Source organism: Xyrauchen texanus, chromosome 40, assembly GCF_025860055.1.
Source record: "Xyrauchen texanus isolate HMW12.3.18 chromosome 40, RBS_HiC_50CHRs, whole genome shotgun sequence".
Lineage (NCBI taxonomy): Eukaryota > Metazoa > Chordata > Actinopteri > Cypriniformes > Catostomidae > Xyrauchen > Xyrauchen texanus.
The window spans coordinates 36,192,653-36,216,559 of NC_068315.1; the positions used below are offsets into that span (position 1 = coordinate 36,192,653).

Sequence of the window (23,907 nt, forward strand, 5' to 3'; positions counted from 1 at the left end):
AGGGGCCTAAAGTGTGCCAAGAAAACATCCCCCACACCATTACACCACCACCACCAGCCTGCACAGTGGTAACAAGGCATGATGGATCCGTGTTCTCATTTTGTTTACGCCAAATTCTGACTCTACCATCTGAATGTCTCAACAGAAATTGAGACTCATCAGACCAGGCAACATTTTTACAGTCTTCAACAGTCCAATTTTGGTGAGCTTTTGCAAATTGTAGCCCGTTTTTCCTATTTGTAGTGGAGATGAGTGGTACCCGGTGGGGTCTTCTGCTGTTGTAGCCCATCCGCCTCAAGGTTGTGCATGTTGTGGCTTCACAAATGCTTTGCTGCATACCTCGGTTGTAACGAGTGGTTATTTCAGGCAAAGTTGCTCTTCTATCAGCTTGAATCATTCGGCCCATTCTCCTCTGACCTCTAGCATCAACAAGGCATTTTCGCCCACAGGACTGCCGCATACTGGATGTTTATCCCTTTTCACACCATTCTTTGTAAACCCTAGAAATGGTTGTGCGTGAAAATCCCAGTAACTGAGCAGATTGTGAAATACTCAGACCGGCCCGTCTGGCACCAACAACCATGCTACACTCAAAATTGCTTAAATCACCTTTCTTTCTCATTCTGACATTCAGTTTGGAGTTCAGGAGATTGTCTTGACCAGGACCACACCCCTAAATGCATTGAAGCAACTGCCATGTGATTGGTTGATTAGATAATTGCATTAATGAGAAATTGAACAGGTGTTCCTAATAATACTTTAGGTGAGTGTGTATATATATATATATATATATATATTTATGGAAATAAGATAACTTTAAAGGGAGCCTTGTACATTTAAAATCACATGAAAGTAATGCAAATTTTCAAATGTCTTAAAAATCATATTAGGATTACAAAACCAAATTTAGTTTCTACTGATACACTTTATAAACCAATTCATTTTAAAAATCTGGTTTAGCGATTGAAAGTTTAAGGCTTTAGAGCAGAACTCTCCCATAATCTGCAAGATCTCTCTGTAGCAATGTTACAACCCCCTCAGGTTGTCAGGCTCATATAGGGGGAGGAGGTGGTGTAACTTATGCTGATTGGGTATGAGACAATTAAACTAGTGGTGGAAGTTCTGATTTCCAACCAGAAAGTGCGTGTGAAAGGGCCCAAATAAAATTCAGGAGTCTTTCAAAAACAAAATGGAAGACTCTAGAGCAAAAAGTGCCAATCTCAAATTTTGCTTAGAAAGAGATCAAACAGCTCTCCTCCAAGCACCAGCCCACTGAATTCACAACAAAAAATAAAAGAAACAAAACTTCCTAAAATAACAGGGGAGGCGCCTTCTATTCCTCTTTTCTTCAATACAAATTACCCAGTCCCCAAGAAAACAAAAACCCTTTTCCCAATTTTTCTAAATCTCTCTTTTAATTCTTTTTCTACACACTCACTTATTTACACACTCACATTATAAGCATAAGCATTCAGTCAAACTAATACAAATAATTTTCTCCAACACTCAACCCCTTCCCTTCCATGGAAAGCCACAAACAATAGTTTGTGGGTTTATATAGGCCTCCCAGTAACCTCTATCACCTGCGAGTACTAATTAACCTAACCCACTGAATTCAGCCCAATAGTGGGTTTTACACATTCTAACCATACCAGAAGAGGGAGCAAAAGAGATTTTATATAAAAATAAAGTACACACTGCCAACCCAGGCAGGGATGTAACAAGCCACATATTAAATATCTATAGTAACCTCTAGTTTAGGATGAAAATTCAAAGAAATAATTTCATGAACCGATTTACTAATACAGATACAAAGATATTTAACTGTATCTTTTACCTTAATTCCATTGATAGCAGGCACATTTGAATAATGCATGAACATTATTTCACTTTATTTTATTTTATTTTTTTTAGTTAATTACGAGCCTAGAAGCTTTAAAAAAGTTATTTCATTATGGGGGCACTCCTGTGATTGATCTCTAAAAAATGCAAGTGTCATCAGCTAATTGAGTTATGAATAGTTTATCAATTTGAATTGCCTCAATACCTGATCAATGAACAACATATAAGTGTAATAATTGTACAGCCAATAAAAAAGGAGATATAGAGGCATTAGACAAAGATGTCCTGTTAATACTAAAATGGGGTGAAGTACCATTGGCATGAGATACAGAGCTATTAATGCCATTGTATAAGGTTTTGATCACACCAACAAAATTACTCCCAAGTCCAAATTGTTCTAACGCCCTAAAAATAAAATTATCAACTGTGTCAAACACTTTAAATAAATAAATAAATAAAAAAAGAATAAGAGTATCCCTATTTATCACCTCAGAATAAAACAAACAAATATAAAATAATGTGAATATTATTCGATGTGACAGTTTTTCATGAAACCAATTTTTCAATTTTTCTGACTGCGTTTCTGAGGAGGGATACAGAATTGCTATTTTTATTAGGTTTTGGAATTAACACAATTAGATCTTGTTTCATAGAAGGGGCCAGTTCATCCTGTTCAATACATTCCTTCAAAGCTTCATAAAGTATATCCATTATGTTTTCTCCAAAAGACTGTAAAACTCAAAAGGTAGACCATTGGGTCCAGGCAATTAGTTTGTAATAGATTTGGCAATGATACAGTCCAACTCTTCAAATGTTAGAGGTTTGTCACAAATTGTATTGATATTAGCACAAATTTGGGAAATAAATGGAGAGACCTTATTAAAAAACATGTCAGTTTCTAAATTATCAATTTTGTGTACAAATATAGGACAAATTGGGATATCTGTTTGCTACATAAAGAATATCAATATAAAGCTATTAAATTTAAATTGTTCCCCCATTGATTTTCTAGGTTGAAAAATAGGTAAACTTTTTTCACGAATTTCAAGCCATTTAGCCCTGGATCTGACAAATGCTCCATTTATTTAAGTTAAATAGAATTTAACTCTTCTTGTAAAGAAAATAGAGTCATTCGGTCTTCCTCAGAAATGTTTATCTGATATACTTTTGAGTAAGGCTGCAATTTTCTTTGTTTTCTCAGAGTTCTTTGCTGAAAGATATAGATTATTTCCTTTATTCAAATTTCAGAAGTTTACATTTTGAAATATAGGATTCGTTCGATCTTGCTTTAATCTTATTAATGACATTTTTTATGCCTGTACAGCATACCATATCAATTCTACAATAAGTTAGTGGTGAAGGAGTGCAAGAGACAGAAATCAAAAGAGTGATCAAAGAAACAGAAACTAGCCATAAATCAATGCAAGAATTTTTGGCTAAGATTGGTTTTAAATCAGGTAAATTTGGTTGAATCTGGATATAAAAATCTAGATCTAAATCAAGTCGAAAGTATAACAAAAATGTAGGATTAACAGCATTTTGAGTAATTCTCAGAGGATATCTCTGTCTACAAGATAATTAGGGGCTTCGTTAAAATCACCACCAATAAAAATTGAAACAGAGGGAAATTTTTGCCACTTATTAAGAATCAAAGAAGAGATTTCAGCCATGAGAGTACCATTCAAACCAGATCTATTAAAACCATACACATTGACTAAAAATGAATAGGTATTGTCAATTTCTATAACTGATAATAACAATCTTCCTTCAGGAGAAGCCGCAAACTCAACAACTGAAATGTGATACAAATATTAAGCTGAGTTAGCTCAATGTTTTTTTTCTCTTCCTTTTGGGTGTGAATTAAACTGAGGATTTGCCAGAATGTCCTTTTCCAGAAGTCCAACAGACACCAAATTTCGCATGGTGAAACATCGGGTTTCCCTTGATGACATATTAAGAAGAATTAAGTACAGAAAGGTATTTTTCATTATTTTCAACAGATCTCTCTGCCTGCCATAGGAATTAAAGAGACAAGCAACCAGGTAGGCTTGTCTCTTTATCAGAGTCATTTAAGAGTCTTTAATACCTAGCGAGCACACAGAACCTCCAAATTCTAGGACCTGATTTGGGGGCCCCTGATGGTCAAGGATCTCGAGATTCGGGGTCCTAGAGCCTTCTAAGAAAAGTTGTTAATACAGGAGTCAGGTAGTTAGTCGAGAATGATGTAGCAATTGCTCCACGATGATGATGTGATCCTGGCTTCTAAGGCAGGCACCTCCATGAAAACAACCTTCTTGCAGGGTTTTGTTTCAACACATATTTTCAAGTAACCACCAAGGCCTTTATTAGATGACCCAGGTGTGTTTGACTAGAGATGATACTTCATTTTGCTGGAGGGTGGACCTTCAGCAGAAGAAGGGATTAACAATGGATTATGGAGGCCTTTATACCTGCCAAGGATCTCCTCCATTAAACACTGAGGATTTTAAGTACTGTGGGTGAATTGTTTCAAAAATGGACGTGGAAACAATTGTCTGAAAAAGAATAAGGAAACTCTGAATGAAGGGTAGCATGGCCGAGCGGTCCAAGGTGCTGGATTAAGGCTTCATTCCCTTTGGGGGTGTGGATTCAAATTCCACCGCTGCCAGAGTGTCCTTTTCGAATGCTGCTGTGTCAGCTTGTACCACATGGAGTACAAGTCTCAGCCGTTCAAGTTACTATGACTATGCATGATGAAGGTGAATTGACAGAAGGTTTGGCAGTATCAGTATTGAGTGGAAGATTGAGGGTTAAGCATAAAAAACAAGATAAGAACACTCTCTCAGTGACCAATCATGTTATCTCAACTGGACAGTCTTTCCTTTTCTTGGAGGAAAATTAAGGATTCATAGAGATGAACCGAACCAAACTTTTCCACTATTTCAGAAAGTAGGGGAGAATCAGGGTATGCCTTTTCCATGATGGTCTGGCCGAGGGTTCTAAGGCGCTGAGGAACATTGAGGATTTTTAAATACTGTGGGTGACTTGCTTCAAAAATGTCTTTTTGCAGAATGTGAATGTGAAACTGCAGATTTGTATGGTAGTGTGGCCGAGGGGGTCTAAGACACTGGATTTAGGCTCCAGTCTCTTTGGAGGTGTGGGTTCAAATCCCACCACTGCCAGTTATGATTTTAAATGGATTATGTAGCATTAAGTAGGCCCTCTGAATGTGCTCATTTGGTCTGTGGCTGTTTCATATTGACCTGTGTAACTACACTCAGTGCAAGAAGTTGAAACTTGAGAATTTGCTTACACTGACAGCAGCAAGTCCCTTAAGGAAAGGTTTTAATACAGGAGTCAGGTAGTTATGTGTCCATAAAGAGACTACAGAAAATGAATGGTATAAATTGTACATGGTTTTCTGCCTTGCATCGCATCCAGAAGTCCAACAGACCCCAAATTTCGCATGGTGAAACATCGGGTTTCCCTTGATGACATATTAAGAAGAATTAAAGTACAGAAAAGTATTTTTCATTATTTTCAACTGATCTCTCTGCCTGCTATAGGAATTAAAGAGACAAGCAACCAGGTAGGCTCTTGTGCAGCTGTACATTCATCAAAGTATTTTTTATTATTTTCAACAGATCTCTCTGCCTGCCATAGGAATTAAAGAGACAAGCAACCAGGTAGGCTCTTGAGCAGCTGTACATTCATCAGAGTCTTTAATACCTAGCGAGCACACAGAACCTCCAAATTCTAGGACCTGATTTGGGGGCCCCTGATGGTCAAGGATCTCGAGATTTGGGGTCCTAGAGCCTTCTGAACCCTCTTTTCTAAACGTCCATAACATTTTGTGGACAGCCTTATATTTGGTGCACAGACCTGGTGGCTTCAATGCTTCATTTGGTCTGTGTCTGTTTCATATTGACCTGTGTAACTACACTCAGTGCAAGAAGTTGAAAGTTGAGAATTTGCTTATACTGACAGCAGCAAGTCCCTTAAGGAAAGTTGTTAATACAGGAGTCAGGTAGTTAGTCGAGAATGATGCAGCAATTGCTCCTCGATGATGATGTGATCCTGGCATCTAAGGCAGGCAACTCAGTCCTACTCCATTAAAACACCCTTCTTGCAGGGTTTTGTTCCAACACATATTTTTAAGTAACCACTAAGGCCTTGATTAGCTGACCCAGGTGTGTTTGACTAGAGATGATACCTCATTCTGCAGGAGGGTGGATCTTCATCAGAAGGAGTGATTAACAATCAATTATGGAGGCCTTTACACCTGCCAAAGATATCCTCCATTAAAGTACTAGTACTGTGGGTGAATTGTTTCATAAATGGACATGGAAACAATTGTCTGAAAAAAGCCTAAGAAAACTCTGAATGAAGGGTAGCGTGGCTTTTTAAATACTGTGGGTGACTTGCTTCAAAAATGTCTTTTTGCAGAATGTGAATGTGAAATTGCAGATTTGTATGGTAGTGTGGCCAAGGGGTCTAAGGCGCTGGATTTAGTTTGACTAGAGATGATACCTCATTCTGCAGGAGGGTGGACCTTCATCAGAAGGAGTGATTAACAATGGATTATGGAGGCCTTTACACCTGCCAAGGATATCCTCCATTAAACACTGAGGATTTTTAAGTACTGTGGGTGAATTGCTTCACAAATAGACTTGCTTCAAAAATGTATTTTTGCAGAATGTGAATGTGAAACTGTAGATTTGTATGGTAGTGTGGCCGAGGGGTCTAAGACACTGGATTTAGTTTGACTAGAGATGATACCTCATTCTGCAGGAGGGTGGACCTTTATCAGAAGGAGTGATTAACAATGGATTATGGAGGCCTTTACACCTGCCAAGGATATCCTCCATTAAAGTACTAGTACTGTGGGTGAATTGTTTCATAAATGGACATGGAAACAATTGTCTGAAAAAAGCCTAAGAAAACTCTGAATGAAGGGTAGCGTGGTTTTTTAATACTGTGGGTGACTCTGATCGGCCGCGCCCCCCCTCCGCTCCACACTCCTCCCGGCGTTATCTCAGGCCGGGGTGCCACCGGCATGACGTACACCCCCCCATCCCTGGGGCGGGGTGTATCTTGCGTGGTCATCCCCGCCTTCCTCACCCTGGGAGGAGAGGAGGGAGAAAAAAAAAACAAACAAACAAACAACAAAATAGGCAAGGGAAAAGGCCAACACGGTGCGAAAGGGAGAGAGAGAGGAGAGAGAGAAAAAACTCACTCACCGGTTCGCTGATGTACCGTCGCGTGGTCCTCGAACACTCCTCAACACTCAGGCGGACGACAGCCGCTCCAACCCCGGGCAAACCGGTGACACCTTCGACCCCCAGCGGGCAGAACGCACCTCCGCTTTTCTGGCGGCAAATGGGGACACTCCTCCGCCCCTGGCAGCGGCTCTACCGCTCCGGGCGGTCGGAGAGATTATTCCCTCCTCCCTCGCGACGGGCGGTCTCCCTCGCCCCTCCGCGTCTCGGGAACGGCAGGGCACTCCTCCGCCCCGGCAGCGGCTCCCTCGCTCCAGGCAGTCGGGTTATCCAGTCCCCATTTGCCCCGCGGACGACGGCCGTTCCCGCATCCGGGCGGTCGGGCTACTCCGTCACCCGGAAGATGGCAGCGGCGTCCCCAGGGTGGAGGGCAGTGTCGAGGACTCTGCGACGGGCATCCCTCCTCCTTCCGGTTTCGGCACCAATGTAAAATAGCTCAAGGATGGGCAAGGAGGAGGCGAGAACCGGCTTGTCAATATAAATGATAATTTAATGAAAACTTAAACCAAAACACATAAACAAACACACACGACGGACATGCCCATAATTCTCTCTCTCTCGAACCATCGTCACCGGCCGCCTTTATCCCTCGCGCGCCTCATCAGGCCGATTGGGGACCGGGCGCGCGATATTCTGATCGGCCGCGCCCCCCCCTCCGCTCCACAGAGTGATTAACAATGGATTATGGAGGTCTTTACACCTGCCAAGGATATCCTCCATTATAGTACTAGTACTGTGGGTGACTTGTTTCATAAATGGACATGGAAACAATTGTCTGAAAAAAGCCTAAGAAAACTCTGAATGAAGGGTAGCGTGGCTTTTTAAATACTGTGGGTGACTTGCTTCAAAAATGTATTTTTGCAGAATGTGAATGTGAAACTGCAGATTTGTATGGTAGTGTGGCCGAGGGGTCTAAGGTGCTGGATTTAGTTTGACTAGAGATGATACCACCACTGCCAGAGTGTCCTTTTCGAATTCTGCTGTGTCATCTTGTACCACGTGGAGTTCAATCTCAGCAGTTCAAGTCACTATGACTGTTCATGATGAAGGTGAATTGACCGAAGGTTTGGCATTATCAGTATTGAGTGGAAGAATGAGGGTTAAGCATAAAAAACAAGATAAGAACACTCTCTCAGTGACGCATCATGTTATCTCAACTGGGCAGTCTTTGCTTTTCTTCGGCCAGACCATGATGGTCTGGCCGAGGGATCTAAGGCGCTGAGGAACATTGAGGATTTTTAAATACTGTGGGTGACTTGCTTCAAAAATGCAAAGAAGGTGAAGAGTCTTTGCTTTTCTTGGAGGAAAATGAAGGTTTCATAGAGATGAACCGAACCAAACTTTTCCACTATTTCAGAATGTAGGGGAGAATCAGTGTATGCCTTTCACTGACTCCAGTGGACAAGGAAGTGTAATCAAACTGCATATATAATTATGCCACGGAAACTACTAATGTTGAGATTTATAGTGAAAAAAAAAATTACATTTTAATCTGTCTTCACTCAAAACTGATTATATTACTTCTGAAAACAGGGATTAAACTCCTCCAGTTGTATGGATTATCTTTATATTGCCTGCAAATCCTTTTAGGAGCTTGGAAGTGTTTGGCCACATTGACATGTGTTGTATGAACAACAAACACATCTCCATCAAAATTTCTTTGTTAGTGTTCCACAAAAAAAACTAACGTTGTTTGAGTTTGAGTCAAGTCAAGTCAAGTGGTTTTGAGACAGTATTAAAGGAGAGAAAATTAAAATTTTTTGGTGAAAAGGTCTTTTTATACAGTAGTGATCAGAAGACTGACCATGACATACCTTCTACATTCCACGCATTGAGGAGTCGACGGCACTGTATTGGCGTGATGTGATCAGGGAGATCCTCTTCTTTAATGAACTGCAGGTCAGATTTGGACTCAACTCCTATGCTCGCCAACTTGTTCAGGAGAGAAAGTAGTTTCTCCTCTGGTAGCCCAGGTAGGACTGCCAACACAGCATCTCGTACATCCTCCCGTAATGCTGACATGACTCTACAAATCTGGGAGAGAGTGATGAAAAATAATCACTGGTAAGCCATTCATCTTGTACTGCACTAATGGATAATAATCAAGGAGATTCTCTTGCTTTACACACACAAAGTTTGACTCTTGAACTGTCTCTGTTAGACAATGGATGCCCATATGATCTAGCTCCACAGCCAGCTGCCTCCTCACAACAAAGTAGACAGAATCATTAAAGTGAATTAAAATCAGCTTAATCTCACCCATGTGTAGACTGTATTCATCTTGTTTTAGTACAACATACATGTTTTTTTTGTACTTCGTACCTTTGTAAATGACTTCATTTGCAGCTACAGTAGAGTTATGAGTGAAATTAAATGCTGCAGTTGCTATTTTAATGCTTTCATTGTAGTCACCAATATAAAATTATTTTCCTCTTTCCACCTGAACTACAGGTGGAAAAAGAGTCCCAGCACTTAAGTATGATTGTAAGAGCTGACGTCTCTCTGCTAAAGTAGCACACAGGTTTTTAAAGTTGTGCAATTTTCTTGCACACTGTTTGAAGTATGTGTGCTTACTTTCAAATCTTAGAGTCCAAAGATGGATCAGAGGTCCAAATTGGATTATAAGCTCTGGATAGTGACAGAGGTAGTGGTGTTTTGGTTTAAGGGAAATCTCTGGGAACAACTCCACTCTAGACTGGATGTATTCTTCAATGAGGACACCCAAATAAGCAACCTGATCAACAGTAATAGTTGGTGAACACACATGCACAACTATTTCTCTCAGGAGCAAAATCAACTTCCATACACTACTTTCACTTGGGTTTTTTATCCTGTCTCCAACCAATAAAGGGAGGACCCTCAACAGGCACCAATTTTGGACTGCATGTCCACTCAACTTCCCTCTATTTGGACAAAACTCAGGAGGTTTGTCATTTGCATCATTTCCTAGATAAGTAAACTGACTTATGCTTCTATTCAGTTCTTCAAACGTGAAATGTTTCTCTGTGTTTACCAAGTGGTTGATGCATAATGCTAAGTCACAGGAAACAATGCCCTCAAAAAGGTCATGACCTAGACATGGTGGGAGACCAGGTTGGCAGACATGAAAGTAAAGCAGCTGGTTGAATACCGAGTCAGATTTTACTCCACACACTGATTCTGTGTTGCTTTCTCTTAGGTTTTCAAGATGCTGCTGATATAACAGCTGTGTTCTTTTTCATCCAGCTGACAATGGACTAGACTCGAATGTTTCAATCAATCAATCAATCAAATTTTATTTGTAGAGCGCCTTACAACAGCCAAAAGGTGCACACAAAAGGTGTACATAAAAATAGCAATCGAATCAAGTCGGAGGCTACATGTTAAAAGCTTGTCTAAATAGATGTGTTTTCAACTGCGATTTAAAAACACTCAACATGGTGATTCTTCGTAAGGGTGGTTGAAGTGCGTTCCACAGTTTCGGGCCCTGGACGGCAAATGACCGACCTCCAAACTTTTTATATTTAGACTTTGGAATCACCAGAGAGGTGTGTTCAGAGGAGCGCAAGGTTCTGGCTGGTTGGTGGACCGTTAGTAATTCTGTGAGATAGGCCGGTGCCAAACCGTTAATGGCCTTGAACACGAACAGCAGGACCTTATACTCCACCCTAAACCGCACCGGGAGCCAGTGGAGCGAGCGGAGGATCGGGGTGATATGTGATCGTTTGGTGGCATTGCAGAGGAGACGTGCTGCTGCGTTTTGTACCAGTTGAAGCCTATTGAGAAGTGATTGATTCAATCCAATGTAGAGGGCATTGCAGTAGTCTATCCTTGAACTGATGAAGGCATGAATGGCTTTTTCAAGGTCAGCTCTGGACAGAAATGGTTTGACCTTACTCAGGAGCCTTAACTGGTAAAAGCTCGCCTTCACAACTGCACTAATCTGTTTATCGTACTGCATACCTTTGTCAAAAATAACACCCAGGTTACGCACATTGGGTGCAAACTGAGGTGTTAGAGGACCAAAACTGAGAGACCTATTGGATGAGTCTGGATTAAACAGAATGTCTTTCCTTCATTCATATGAAGAAAATTCTGGGAAAGCCACTGTTTGATGTCCTGAAGGCAGTTATGCAGAGGATCCAGTGCAGAACGATTGCTCAAAATCACAGGAAGGTAGATCTGGAGGTCGTCAGCATAGAAATGGAAATGTACATTGTGATTGGAAATGAGTTTACCAAGTGGCAGCATATACAATGAAAATAAAATCGGACCGAGAATGGATCCTTGAGGCACACCGGAAGACAGAGGGGCAGCTGAGGAGGAAAAGTCATTAAGAATTACTGAAAGTGTTCTGTTAGTGAGATAAGAAGAGAACCAATTGAGCACCGCGCCCTGCAGACCGACAACATGTTGAAGATGGGAGATAAGAATGGCATGATCCACGGTGTCAAATGCAGCGGTCAGATCCAGTAACACCAAAACCACAGAGCTTTTACAGTCCAGTGCTCCAAGAATGTCATTATGGACCCTCAATAGTGCCGATTCGGTGCTAAGTCTAGACCTGAAACCGGACTGAAATTTATCACCAATGACGTGCAGTTGGAGATGAGATTGAAGCTGAGAGAAAACCAGCTTCTCCATCAACTTGGACAGAAATGACAGGTGAGATATTGGACGGAAGTTGGAAAGTATGGAGGGATCAAGGTTGGGTTTCTTGAGCAGCGGTCTAACAATGGCGTGTTTGAGAGCAGCGGGCACAGTGCCCAAACTAAGACAGGTGTTTATGAAGGAGACGAGGAAGGGACCTATGATGTCAATAACCTCCTTCAAAATCTTAGCAGGAACAGCATCTAGAGTGCAGGTGGTAGGCTTCAACTCATGGACAGCTTTTTTGAGGTCCACAATAGAAACTGCTTCAAAGTTCTCCAGCACACATTGCGCCGCTCGGGTGGACATGGCAACAGCAGGGGCTTGAGTGATGGTTTGCCTGACAGACAAAACCTTGTCCAAAAAGTATTGTTTAAATGCATTGCATGTATTTTCAGATACATCATTCAAAGCAGTTTGTCTATCTATGTCACAAAATCTACAAAACAAATTACTCCTGCTGAAGTTTTCCAGGAAGCCACCAATACTGTGTGACCCCAGATTGTCTCCTGCTATTGCGCACAGAGCCCCTTTAATAACTTTACCATCCTTCAGTGCAATGCCACTCTCCTCTAGGTCTTTAAGGTCATTAATCATGTGATTAAATACTATTTCCTGTCCAAAATGCTTAAAATCTTGTTCCTTGCAGAGAAGAACAAGCTGCATGTGATCAATATTGGACCTGTTGTATGGCAAAATATCACCAAGTGTTAAATATACTGCCAAAATCTTGTGTTTCTTTCGCCCTGATCCTAAAGGATTTACAACCTCAAATGCATCTTGATAGAGAATTAAGGCTATAGATCAGGGGTCACAAACTGCCGGCCCGTGGGCCATTTACGCCCCCTCCGGCCCGCAACTGATGTAAAAAATATAACATAATCCGGCCCGCAAAACTATTAATTTTTTTTTATAGTTGCCTCATGCCAATTTAAAATACCCCTTCATATTAGAACATGAATATTAGAAACAAGAACACGATTCAATAAAATAAAAAATAAATAAAAAACTTGAACGCGTAAAAAAAAAGAAAAACCTGCGCATTCTGGCATATTTGATAAGAGAGCTGATTTTGGTCACATGAGGTTATTTGTTTGGCTGCTAACAGAAACGAAAATATGTCTCTTTCCAAAACGAAAAGAAAAGTGGATGATGAAAACAGAGAGTTTCAAGAAAGATGGACATTGCACTATTTTTTTGTGGAGTTTAATGGAAATGCTACCTGTCTGATATGCAAAGAAAAAGTCGCAGTCCTAAAGGAGTATAATCTCAAGTGTCATTACTCAACTAAACATGGAGAACAATATGAGAAGTACCAGGCAGACGAGAGAGAAAAAACAGCCATGAAGTTGAAGAGAGAGCTAACATCCCAGCACAGCCTTTTCCACAAAGCCAAAAAGGATGCTGATGCTGCAGTTGAAGCAAGTTATGTGGTGAGTGAGTTGATCGCTAAAGCAGGAAAGCCGTTCACTGAAGGGCCGTTTATGAAGGATTGTATGTTAAAAGTCGCTGATATTCTATGTCCAGAAAAGAAGGGCTTGTTCAACAATCTCTCTCTATCGGCAAACACAGTGGCAGAGCCGATTAGCGAGTTGTCGAGTGACATTTATGATCAGTTGCGCGCCAAAGCTAGAGTTTTCACTGCGTACTCTGTGGCGCTTGACGAAAGCACAGACAAAACAGACGTTGCGCAGCTAGCCGTTTTCATCAGGGGCATTAATGAACAATTTGAAGTGACAGAGGAGTTGTTGAGTTTGTGTCCAATGCACGGCCGTACCACAGCCAACGATATATTTCAGCAGCTGTGCGACGCGATTGAGCGCGCTGGTTTGCCGTGGAACAGACTAGTAGGCATTACCACTGATGGTGCTCGATCTATGACAGGCAAAAAAAACGGATTGGTAGCGCTGGTACAAAGAAAGTTAGAAGAGGAAAATGCAAATCCAGCAGTTGTTCTGCACTGCATTATACACCAACAGGCCCTGTGCAGCAAATGCTTGAAATATGAACATGTCATGTCTGTTGTCCTGAAATGTATCAATTTCATCAGGTCGAGAAGTTTACAGCACCGCCAGTTTCGGGCCTTTTTAGAAGAAATTGAGTCAACATATGGCGATGTACTTTACTTTACTGAGGTGCGCTGGTTCAGCAGGGGGAATATCCTGAAGAGATTTTATGAGTTAAGAGCAGAGGTGAAGAGATTCATGGAAGATGGCAGAATGGATGTTCCTGAATTTGATGATCCTAAATGGGTCATGGACCTTGCATTCTTAGTGGACATAACACAGGAGCTGAACATCCTTAACTTGAAGCTCCAGGGTCCTGGTCAGCTCATCACAGCAGCATATGAAAGTGTGAAAGCCTTCTCCACAAAGCTGAGATTGTGGAAAACTCAGCTTTCTGCAAAAAACCTCAGTCATTTCACTACATGCAGATCTCTTGTGGCGGAGGGCACAGCATTCAGTGGTGACGAATATGCCTCTGCTATTGACAACCTACTGGAGGAATTCGATCAGCGGTTTGCTGACTTCAAATCACACCGTGACACTTTCTAGGTGTTCGCAGATCCCTTCTCAGCTGATGTGGAGAGTGTCCCAAGAGTGTTGCAAATGGAACTTATTGAATTGCAGTGCAACAGTGAGCTAAAAACTAGAGGCACAGGGAAAAGCAGACAAGATTGGACAGTTTTTGAGAGAGTTACCTCCATGCTACCCAGAGCTGTCCAAAGTGTTCAGTCGGGTAATGTGCCTTTTTGGAAGCACATATCTGTGTGAGAAACTTTTCTCAACTATGAACTTCAATAAATGCAAGTACAGGTCCAAGCTTAGTGATGCCCATCTTGAAGCTGTGCTCAGGGTTTCAACTGTGACCTCCATCAGGGCAAACGTGGCTCAGTTGTGTGAGCAGAAGCGCTGCCAGGTGTCTGGCAAGAAATAGAATAGTGTGTAAATGTATTCAGGGATTGCATGTGTTCACTGCAAGGTTGTTAGTTCAGTGCAAAGGTTTGACCATTTATTTAAGTTAAAATAAAGTAAGGTGAAAAGAGTTGCACTAACTGTTAAAATTATATTAAATATATTGTTAAATAGCCTATATCTGTTTTATATACTGATGTATGACACAAATGTGTTAGTTACATAATCTGAAGTAAATGAGAGCTAACGTTTCAGCAAGTGAAGTAAATTTCCAGAAAAATATTGTGATTTCTTGTTGTGCTTGAATTGCCCTCCTATGGCCCTCCTATGAGCTTTCGTTCCCAGCAGTGGCCCCCAGCAAATTTGAGTTTGAGACCCCTGCTATAGATGATTTGTCTGTTTTAAATAAGGCACTATTAGCAATATTATGTCCATCCCAAATGTCCTCAAACACATCATTGGTTGGTAGGCGAGAATGTGATAATTCATATTGCTTTTTGAAAGCCTCTGATTCAAAAAGAGCATTAAGAGATTCCTTTATAGGCACATATTGTGCAAAGCATTCTTTTCCTGAGTCATTAGAACCTAAATACATTGGCACTGGTTCGACATAATTAAAGCAGTTTTTAAAGACTGTCTTGCGACACTGATCTGTAAGCAAGACAGAATTGCCTGCCTTAAGTATATCGTTCTTTTTTAGTTCCTCAATTATATGTATTATTGTGTCACTAGACATCCCAAGTTCAGACAATCTGCCCTTGAGTTTTAAGAAGACATATGACTGGGCCAGATCATGAATTCCTTGGACTTCCTCAATGATGGTCTGAATTACAGATGAAGGTAAAAGAAGCTTTGCTTGCAGGTTTAAATAAAACAAAGTCAAATTCTTCAGAAAAAGATCTTCATCTACACTTTCAAGGACCTCATCTGGCTCAGGCCCCTCACTCTCATCTAGAGATGTACAGGGTTGACACTCATGTTGAGATGGGTTTGCAAAAACTGCTTCATGTAGACACTCAGGTGAACTGTTTTTGTGTGTTCTTGAGATATGAGATGCAAATGTGGATTTAACACTAAATGTCCTCTCACAGCTCTTAAAAGGGCATTGTATTTCCCTGCCCTCATCTATATGGCCCTTTAAATGCCTAATTAAGTCCTTCAGACTTGTACATGTGAAATGACAATATTCAATCTGACACATCAATGTTGTGTCTGTTTGGTCAAATCGGACACCTCTATGAGATCTATGATACCCCTTATGATCTCTATATAGATGAGACTTGAATGCTGAAAATTTTGTAAAAGCACGGGAACAGTCAGGTACACCACAGGTGAAGGAACAGTTTGGAACAAAGTACTGTGTACTTTCTACAGCAAAGGCGAATTGCAGCATTCATCCATGTTAAAATTACAGGTACATTTTTTTTGTCGATGTTTTCACCTTTTAGTTCAGGGTCGTCTCACCACCTGCAGTTCAGCCGTTATAGCGTGCCCTGTCGCTCTCAAGGTGTCTCGCGCCTGAAACAAGAAACTTAATGTTAACGACACATTCCTAAATAACCAAACGTAACGTTTCGAAAAACATTGGATTCAAAGACTTTTACATCCCACTAAATGTCGTGATGACACGCTTTTATGTATTAATACATACATTTCATGTATTGCAAGAATACAATTCGATAAAATTAATTACAACGGACATTATATGGGCTAATGTTATGAATTGTTTCTTTTCGAAATATCAATCGCTTATACCACATTCAATGAAATAAATATAATAGAGTAGTGTAATTTAATATTTATGGACATAATTTAAGTGAACTTACCAAAAATTGTGAGTAATTCCTCTTCTACTCCAGTCCACCAGATTTAAAACCTAAATGCAACCCGCACAATCCCATAATGCCACATCACAATAAATTACTGTGGAATCGGATGAGCTACAGTGACAACATCACCTACCTGCAAATTTATTTACAGTTGACATGGAAATATACTGTTAACAACTGTAATACTTTTTTTGACCCACAATGCATTGCAAACTACAGCAAAAACATGTAAAATGTTAAAACAGTAAGTTTCTGTATAATTTTGCTGTAGAAACTACAGCAATTTGTTACAGTGTACTGTGGGTGAATTGTTTCACAAATAGATATGGAAAGAATTGTCTGAAAAAAGCCTAAGGAAACTCTGAATGAAGGGTAGCGTAGCCGAGCGGTCCAAGGTGCTGGATTAAGACTCCAGTCCCTTTGGGGGCGTGGGTTTGAATCCCACCACTGCCAGAGTGTCCTTTTCGAATTCTGCTGTGTCAGCTTGTACCAGGTGGAGTTCAAGGCTCAGCAGTTCAAGTCACTATGACTGTTCATGATGTAGGTGAATTGACCGAAGGTTTGGCAGCATCAGTATTGAGTGGAAGAATGAGGGTTAAGCATAAAAAACAAGATAAGAACACTCTCTCAGTGACGCATCATGTTATATCAACTGGGCAGTCTTTGCTTTTCTTGTAGGAAAATGAAGGTTTCATAGAGATGAACCGAACCAAACTTTTCCACTATTTCAGAATGTAGGGGAGAATCAGTGTATGCCTTTTCCATGATGGTCTGGCCGAGGGATCTAAGGAGCTGAGGAACATTGAGGATTTTTAAATAGTGTGGGTGACTTGCTTCAAAAATGTCTTTTTGCAGAATGTGAATGTGTAACTGCTGATGTGTATGGTAGTGTGGTCGAGGGGTCTAAGGCGCTGGATTTAGGCTCCAGTCTCTTTGGAGGTGTGGGTTCAAATCCCACCGCTGCCAGTTATGATTTTAAATGGATTATGTAGCATTAAGTAGGCCCTCTGAAGGTGCTCATTTGGTCTGTGTCTGTTTCATATTGACCTGTGTAACTACACTCAGTGCAAGAAGTTGAAACTTGAGAATTTGCTTACACTGACAGCAGCAAGTCCCTTAAGGAAAGTTGTTAATACAGGAGTCAGGTAGTTAGTCGAGAATGATGCAGCAATTGCTCCTCGATCATGATGTGATCCTGGCATCTAAGGCAGGCAACTTAGTCCTACTCCATTAAAACACCCTTCTTGCAGGGTTTTGTTTCAACACATATTTTTAAGTAACCACCAAGGCCTTTATTAGATGAACCAGGTGTGTTTGACTAGAGATGATACCTCATTCTGCAGGAGGGTGGACCTTCATCAAAAGGAGTTGTAGGGTTTCTTGGTTCAGGTTTGGGGAATGTACAATAAATATTAATGATTGTAATCAATGATTAATCATACGGTTTGAACGAGATACCAATACATTCTAAATTGCCCCAAAACAGGGGTTATACAGCCCAAAAGTCTGCTTCAGATATATATAGATAATTAACACAACGAATTATAATTAATTAGGAATATACATCATATGCAGACAGGCTGTATTAATTTTCAGAACACCTTAATTGAATTAACCCGTACCGCAACCAATCAGTTCGTCCACCGAACCACTTTGCTCGACACATTTGATCAATTCTCCAGAAGGTTTATTCTTAGTATAAGCTCACTTAATCAAAGCACGTTAACTTACTTTGATAATATCAGCTCGTAGCTTTAGATCGCACATTAAAGAGGCTTTGCTTTATGACCAACAAACACAGACAATCAAGCGTATAATTGGGTTTAATACAAGGAACTAGGATATATCACTACACTTAAACAAACATAGAACACATTTAACATCAAACATTTAACATAGAACAAAGTAAAACAGTAAGGAAAATGATAGCAAACTTGTTACAACAGTTAAACCTTAAGAACCAGCAAGGGACTTACACACTTTAACGCATTTGAATTTAGATGGGATAATACTTGCAAAATGGACCTTTGTGCCGCTGAACAAGACTGCGTGTGTGCGTGAATGTTCTCGTTGCGTCCGTGAGATGGAGGATTTCTCTTGGTGCTTCTCGAGCGTGGATTGCTCGCGGGAAGTTCAAAACGAGATAAACGCCAAATAAAATAAAAGACAAAGAAAGAAAAACGAGAGAGCTTGAAGAGAAGTTGAAGAACACTTGAAGAGGTTCAGAAGAGTACCGGAGTAAGAAAGCAAGAGAGCAAAAACGGATAAAAGAGACAAGAGAGTTAAGAGAAGAGAGGAAGAGAGTGATTCCACACCAGATCCTGACTTTTAAGGTAGGGAGGTCACGCCTCCTTTGGGAGGAATGACCCAATGAGGCTCCTCATTTTTGGCGCGAGAAGGTTCCCTTTGTCTTGTCAAGGCTGGTCATTTGCCTAATTTACAACAGGGTCCCGGATGTGGTTTGAATCACTCAAAAGCTGGTAAAACATAGCAGAATACATTTTAATGTAACCTTATATATATATTCAGCTAGGGCGAGTCGTAAGGTTTAATTTGATACCAAGAAACTTGTATTTGGTACACTTAAAAGTGAATATATATTCGTAGACTCTTTATATAAGCCCTCAGAGTTTAACTACACAACTAAACAATCTTAACTAGTTTGATATAACAGCAGAAATACCCAAGCATACGGGAATAAAACATATTTCCTTAAAAATAAGCCATTTCTTGGTTTTAAATGGTATGAACGTGTGTGTATAGATTTTCAGTGTGTAGATGGCGATATCACGAGTGTCTCTGGAGAGGCTCTTTGGGTTGTTCTAACTCCCAGACTTGCTGGCACTACTTCGTGATTTAGATGGGGAGTCACAGGGTGTGGGTTTAGGAGCCTTCGCATAAATGTGTGCATTGCATTCAGAGTTAATGAGTTCATGATTTTCCGTTCATACTCTACAGTCCCCCTTTTCGTTGGATGAAGTCTCGGCGGAGACATCATCGGACGACAATCATCACAATGACGGATGGCAGGTGAATCATGAGGGTTTTGTAGCAGGTGGTTATTAGGGCTGTGACCAGCTGCATTTGAGCAAAGTCGTTCTGGAAGACAGTAAACAGCTGTTTCATGGAGTTCACTTTCTGGTTCAGTAGAACGCTGTGAGTGTTGAGAATTACCACCGTTCCTCTCCAGGTCTTGCCGATGGTCTGCAGGGATGCACTCTGTGTGGTGAGTTGCTCTTTTAGCTGTTGTTGGGTGAAAGCAAATGTTGCTTTCAGGTGCCGGTGTAACTCGTCGAGGTACTGGTGAGTGGTGCAGGCTGTGACGAGGCTGGAGTCTCCTGGCTGATACAGCAGATGCATTGGCAGTGTCATCTGCCACGCAGTCATTAGTTTGAAGGGAGTCACGCGAGTTGAGTCCTGCTGGGTAGCTCTGAGGGCCATTAGCGCCAGCGGGAGTTTTACATCCCAGTCTTTCTGATTGGCAGACACATACTTTTTCAACATACTGACCACGGTTCGATCGTTCCACTTGGCCAGATGAGATTGGATGATGACTGATGTGTAGTTAAACTTGGACCCCCAGGAGTTTCCAGATCTGCTGCATAATCTCGGCTGTAAAGTGAGTGCCTCTGTCTGAATTGACTCTCAGGGGCAGTCCGAAACTGGAGAAGATGTGGTTCATCAGGAGGCATGCCGTGGTCTGGGCAGTGTTGTTGGGTGCTGGAAGACACTCTACCCACTTTGTGAACTGGCACACAACTGTGAGGAAGTATTTGTTGCCCCTCGTCGACCTGGGCAGAGGTCCTACCCAGTCGATTTGGAGGTCTGACCATGAGAATGTGACTCTTCTGCGTTGCAGTGGAGCTATGTGGTTTGGGTTTGCCGGTTGAAACTGGCAGCAAACCATGGTATTCTCTGACATATTCTGCCACATGTTTCTGCATGCGGGGCCAGTATGCCACTTGCTTTAGTGTCTCATAAGTGGCTCTGGCGTTGTGGTGTCCAGCACATGGCGCGTCGTGGGCATAAATTAGCATGACCCCCCTTAGGCACTGTGGCACCACAAGCCTTGGCGCTGTGATGTCATCAGGTGCCTACCACCAAAATGTTGTCTATCACACGCAGCATGTGCTTTATGTCATGCAGTCGTTTGAGGCACGGGTTGTCAGTGAGGTCAGACAGTGCCAGAGGGTGGTTGGTGGGGTCTGAGAGGTGGTTCAGGAAAGTCTGTTTGGATGTGTTAGAGGCTTGCATGTCTGCTATGTCGTTGTTTGAAATCTGCAGAGCCAGCGTTAGAGGCTGTGAGGGTGGCACTGTTGCAGGGAAAGTTCATTTGCTACGGGTTATCACTGCAACGTTAAAGGTGGGTGGGTGGGTTGGAGGTGACCATAGAGTACCGTGTAGTGCGCCAGTCTTGGCAAGGGCATCGGTTTGGTCATTCAAGTCTTTGTCAAGGCCTGGTTGCCTTGAGTGTCCTTTCACCTTCTTCCAGTAGACAATCATGTTGTGATTTCTTGTGATGTCATTACATTCTTGGAACAGGTGTTGGTGTATGATAGGCTTGCTGTTCGAAGCTTTAAAGCCATTTTGTTTCCAGTCGGGCCTGTTTGAGGTCCATAGCGGTGATGAGTCCTTGTTCTGACTCTGGATCAGAGAATTCTGTGATGAATTCCTGCCGTAGCTGTAGGTAGTCTGATTTGCCAGCCTCTGATTGCCGATCCAGGAAGCTGCGCGCGTCGCGACCAGACGTAACTTTTAGCAGGTACAATCTGTCCCAAGCAGTCACGTTGGGAACAGTGTGCAAGTGAAAGTCTATGTCTTGCAGGTAGGCGTGCATGTCGTGGCCTCCTGCAGGATTTGGGGTGAAAGTAGGGATGTTTCTGGCCAGCTTGTCAAGTTCTTTGGGAGCCATGCCGTGGTTGGTGACCATGATTTTGTGGGGGGCTCCCACCCTTTTGTTGCTGACGGGGGTTCTTGGAGGCTGGCTGGTGACATTTTGAACAGTGGGCTTTCACCCCCCCATTTCAGCTCTGTGTTCTTGGCTGAAAAACTTGGGCTTACTGGTCAGGGGAAACTCTGTGGTGTGAGTTTCCCCTTTCTGTTCACTTTGCGGTCTATAAGAATGTTTCAGTTCTCTGTGAACAGTGTCAAGTTCGTATTTGAGATGGTCTCTGTGCTGAATAAGTTCATGGATTTCAGCTCGGGCCGTGTTCAGGTGCTTTTAACAGGCTTTTGCTTTAGCATCTCTTTCTTATAGTTCAATCTCTGCTCTTGCAAGGAGAGACTCGCCTTGTTGCAGCTTTTCGTCGAGTTCCTCTCTGGCTTTTCTCTCTGACTGTTCTCTTTGGTCTGTGTCTAGGAGAAGATTTTCCAGGGCATTTTGAAGTCTCTCTACTTCCTTTTGTAGCTCTGGGTCCGTTTCATCCCCTTCCTCGCGCTGTTCCTCATCTCGAGGCGTAGCTGATCTAGGCGAGAGAAAGACAGCACACACAAAGAGGCCAATGCAAGTACGTGTAGGGTTAGCGAGCTACAATGATGTGGCTTATTATAAGCCGTAATTTTGACTAACTTGTGCAGACAGTTAGGTGGGCCGAATTTCGCGGGTCAGTGCAGGTCTAAATAAAGAATTTGACAAGGCGGCAGCCCAAAAGGGTCATCTGATGATGCGGGATGCTTGTTTGTCCCTTTATTCAGTTTTCCTTGATGGCTCTTGTAGGCTCTGTCTTAATGTGAACTGGAAGTACACAACACGACAGAACAGAACAGCAGAATAGAGCAGAACACAATTAAACCGCGAGAAGAGGCGGCATGGAATAAAATTGAACAAAATAATGTTAGGAATAGATAGGCAGGAGAAAAAGGGCCTAAGTCTACTACCACTGCTAGGGCTTATGATAGGACCAACAGGGTGGGGCGCTATCGAGGTATAAACCCTAGGAAGATGGTGTGGCTTAGGGGAGAGAAAGAAAAGAAATGGGCCAAACACTTAAATGACCGGGGGAATATCTAATATTATGTGGCCTATACTGGTGGATGGATTTTACCTTATTTTAGTTTGCCTGGGGTGAATTGAGGTCACTCTGCTGGGGATCAGCGCGCAGTCAATCTTTCCAACGGTCCCAAACACTTGACCGCAGTGTCCCCGGGCCCTCTGCTACTATCACGGTGTGCCCTCTCAAACAACTTGACTTTAAACACAACCGGCAACACCAAGGTGTCAACTGCCAGATGGCACAACAAGATTGGATTTTCCCTAGAACCCTCAAAAGAGTGGCCCCTCTTCAGGCCTTGGTTTAGGTAATTATTCCAAACTTGCCCTGTGTGTCGACTGACGGGGTTGACTTTCCTTTGGAGTGCCCAATTGCTGATGTCGTTGCTTGCCGCACCAATGAAAAGAGACAGAAGAGTCATAGACTTACATACGGCCAGCGTCGGTAACGCCGGTCGGATAAACCAGCTCGCTGGGAACCAACCAGAGATGACAGTCAAATCACCACAGCACACTAGGGAATTCTACGTACAAATACAGAACAGGATTTAGCAAGTGAAACTTAAAGTGAATTAAGGCTTCCTTGTTTAAACCAAATTGAGTAATTATGTGTGTAGAAATAACAGGCAAAAGGCTTTACCAAATAATGATAAACAAAAAGGAATTTTGACAAGGATGTTAATTATTAAAACAATCTAACCACAAGAAAAACAGAATTAAACAAGGCAGGATGAACAGACACTCTTAATTTGAATAAAATTTAAACTTGTTAAACTCGATTCAAATAAGCGTGTAAAGGGACGTTAAGTAACAGAATAATAACTGATAGTAGTAAGAGCAAAGGAGAAATAACAAGTATTAATCACCAAAAAGGGAAGATAATTAAAAAGGAAAGAACAAATAGGAATAGATGGTAAACAATTCCAAAATGAAATAAAAGGAGGAAAAGAGAGATAAGCCGACTTAGCAGGGAATGCCACAAAGGCGTGCTGCCCCCAAGGGGGGATATCAGCAGCTGTACTGAGACACTTAATTCAATTTTAAGTTCAGAAATGATTTTTTTTGTATTCAGTCAGAGAGGCGGGAAGTTTTGCTAAACCCAAACACTTGTAGTAACAAATTCAACAAATGAAAATGTTTATAACAGTAAACAAAACAAAACAAAAAAACCATAGCCAAAGAAGGAAATGACAAGGGCTGTTCAGATAACTAGCAAAGGAAAATAAATGTAAGGGAGTAGACCTATTTCGAGAATGTCCACACGATGGCGGTGTTGCGCTCACGCAGGATGAAGTAAAGGAGTGCGCCGTTTCTGAGGGTTCCGCTTGAGGTTGCCCTCTAGTGTTAGTCAGCGGTATTACACCCTATACTTCAGGATGACTCAAATCTGGGCGCGTTCTAATGCCTCGATTTCTGCACCATTACAAATTAAGTTTTAAATCTCG

At 41.8% G+C, this 23,907-nt stretch overlaps 3 non-coding genes across 3 annotated transcripts; all 3 read left to right on the forward strand.

Annotated features, from left to right (window-relative positions):
• Positions 1-4,920: 4,920 nt before the first annotated feature.
• Positions 4,921-5,003, forward strand: trnal-uag (transfer RNA leucine (anticodon UAG)). Its single transcript has one exon. It is a non-coding gene; the product is annotated as a tRNA-Leu (tRNA).
• An 11,841-nt stretch (positions 5,004-16,844) lies between these two features.
• Positions 16,845-16,926, forward strand: trnal-aag (transfer RNA leucine (anticodon AAG)). The gene has a single exon. It is a non-coding gene; the product is annotated as a tRNA-Leu (tRNA).
• A 431-nt stretch (positions 16,927-17,357) lies between these two features.
• On the forward strand, positions 17,358-17,439 carry trnal-uag (transfer RNA leucine (anticodon UAG)). Its single transcript has one exon. It is a non-coding gene; the product is annotated as a tRNA-Leu (tRNA).
• The last annotated feature ends 6,468 nt before the right edge of the window (positions 17,440-23,907 follow it).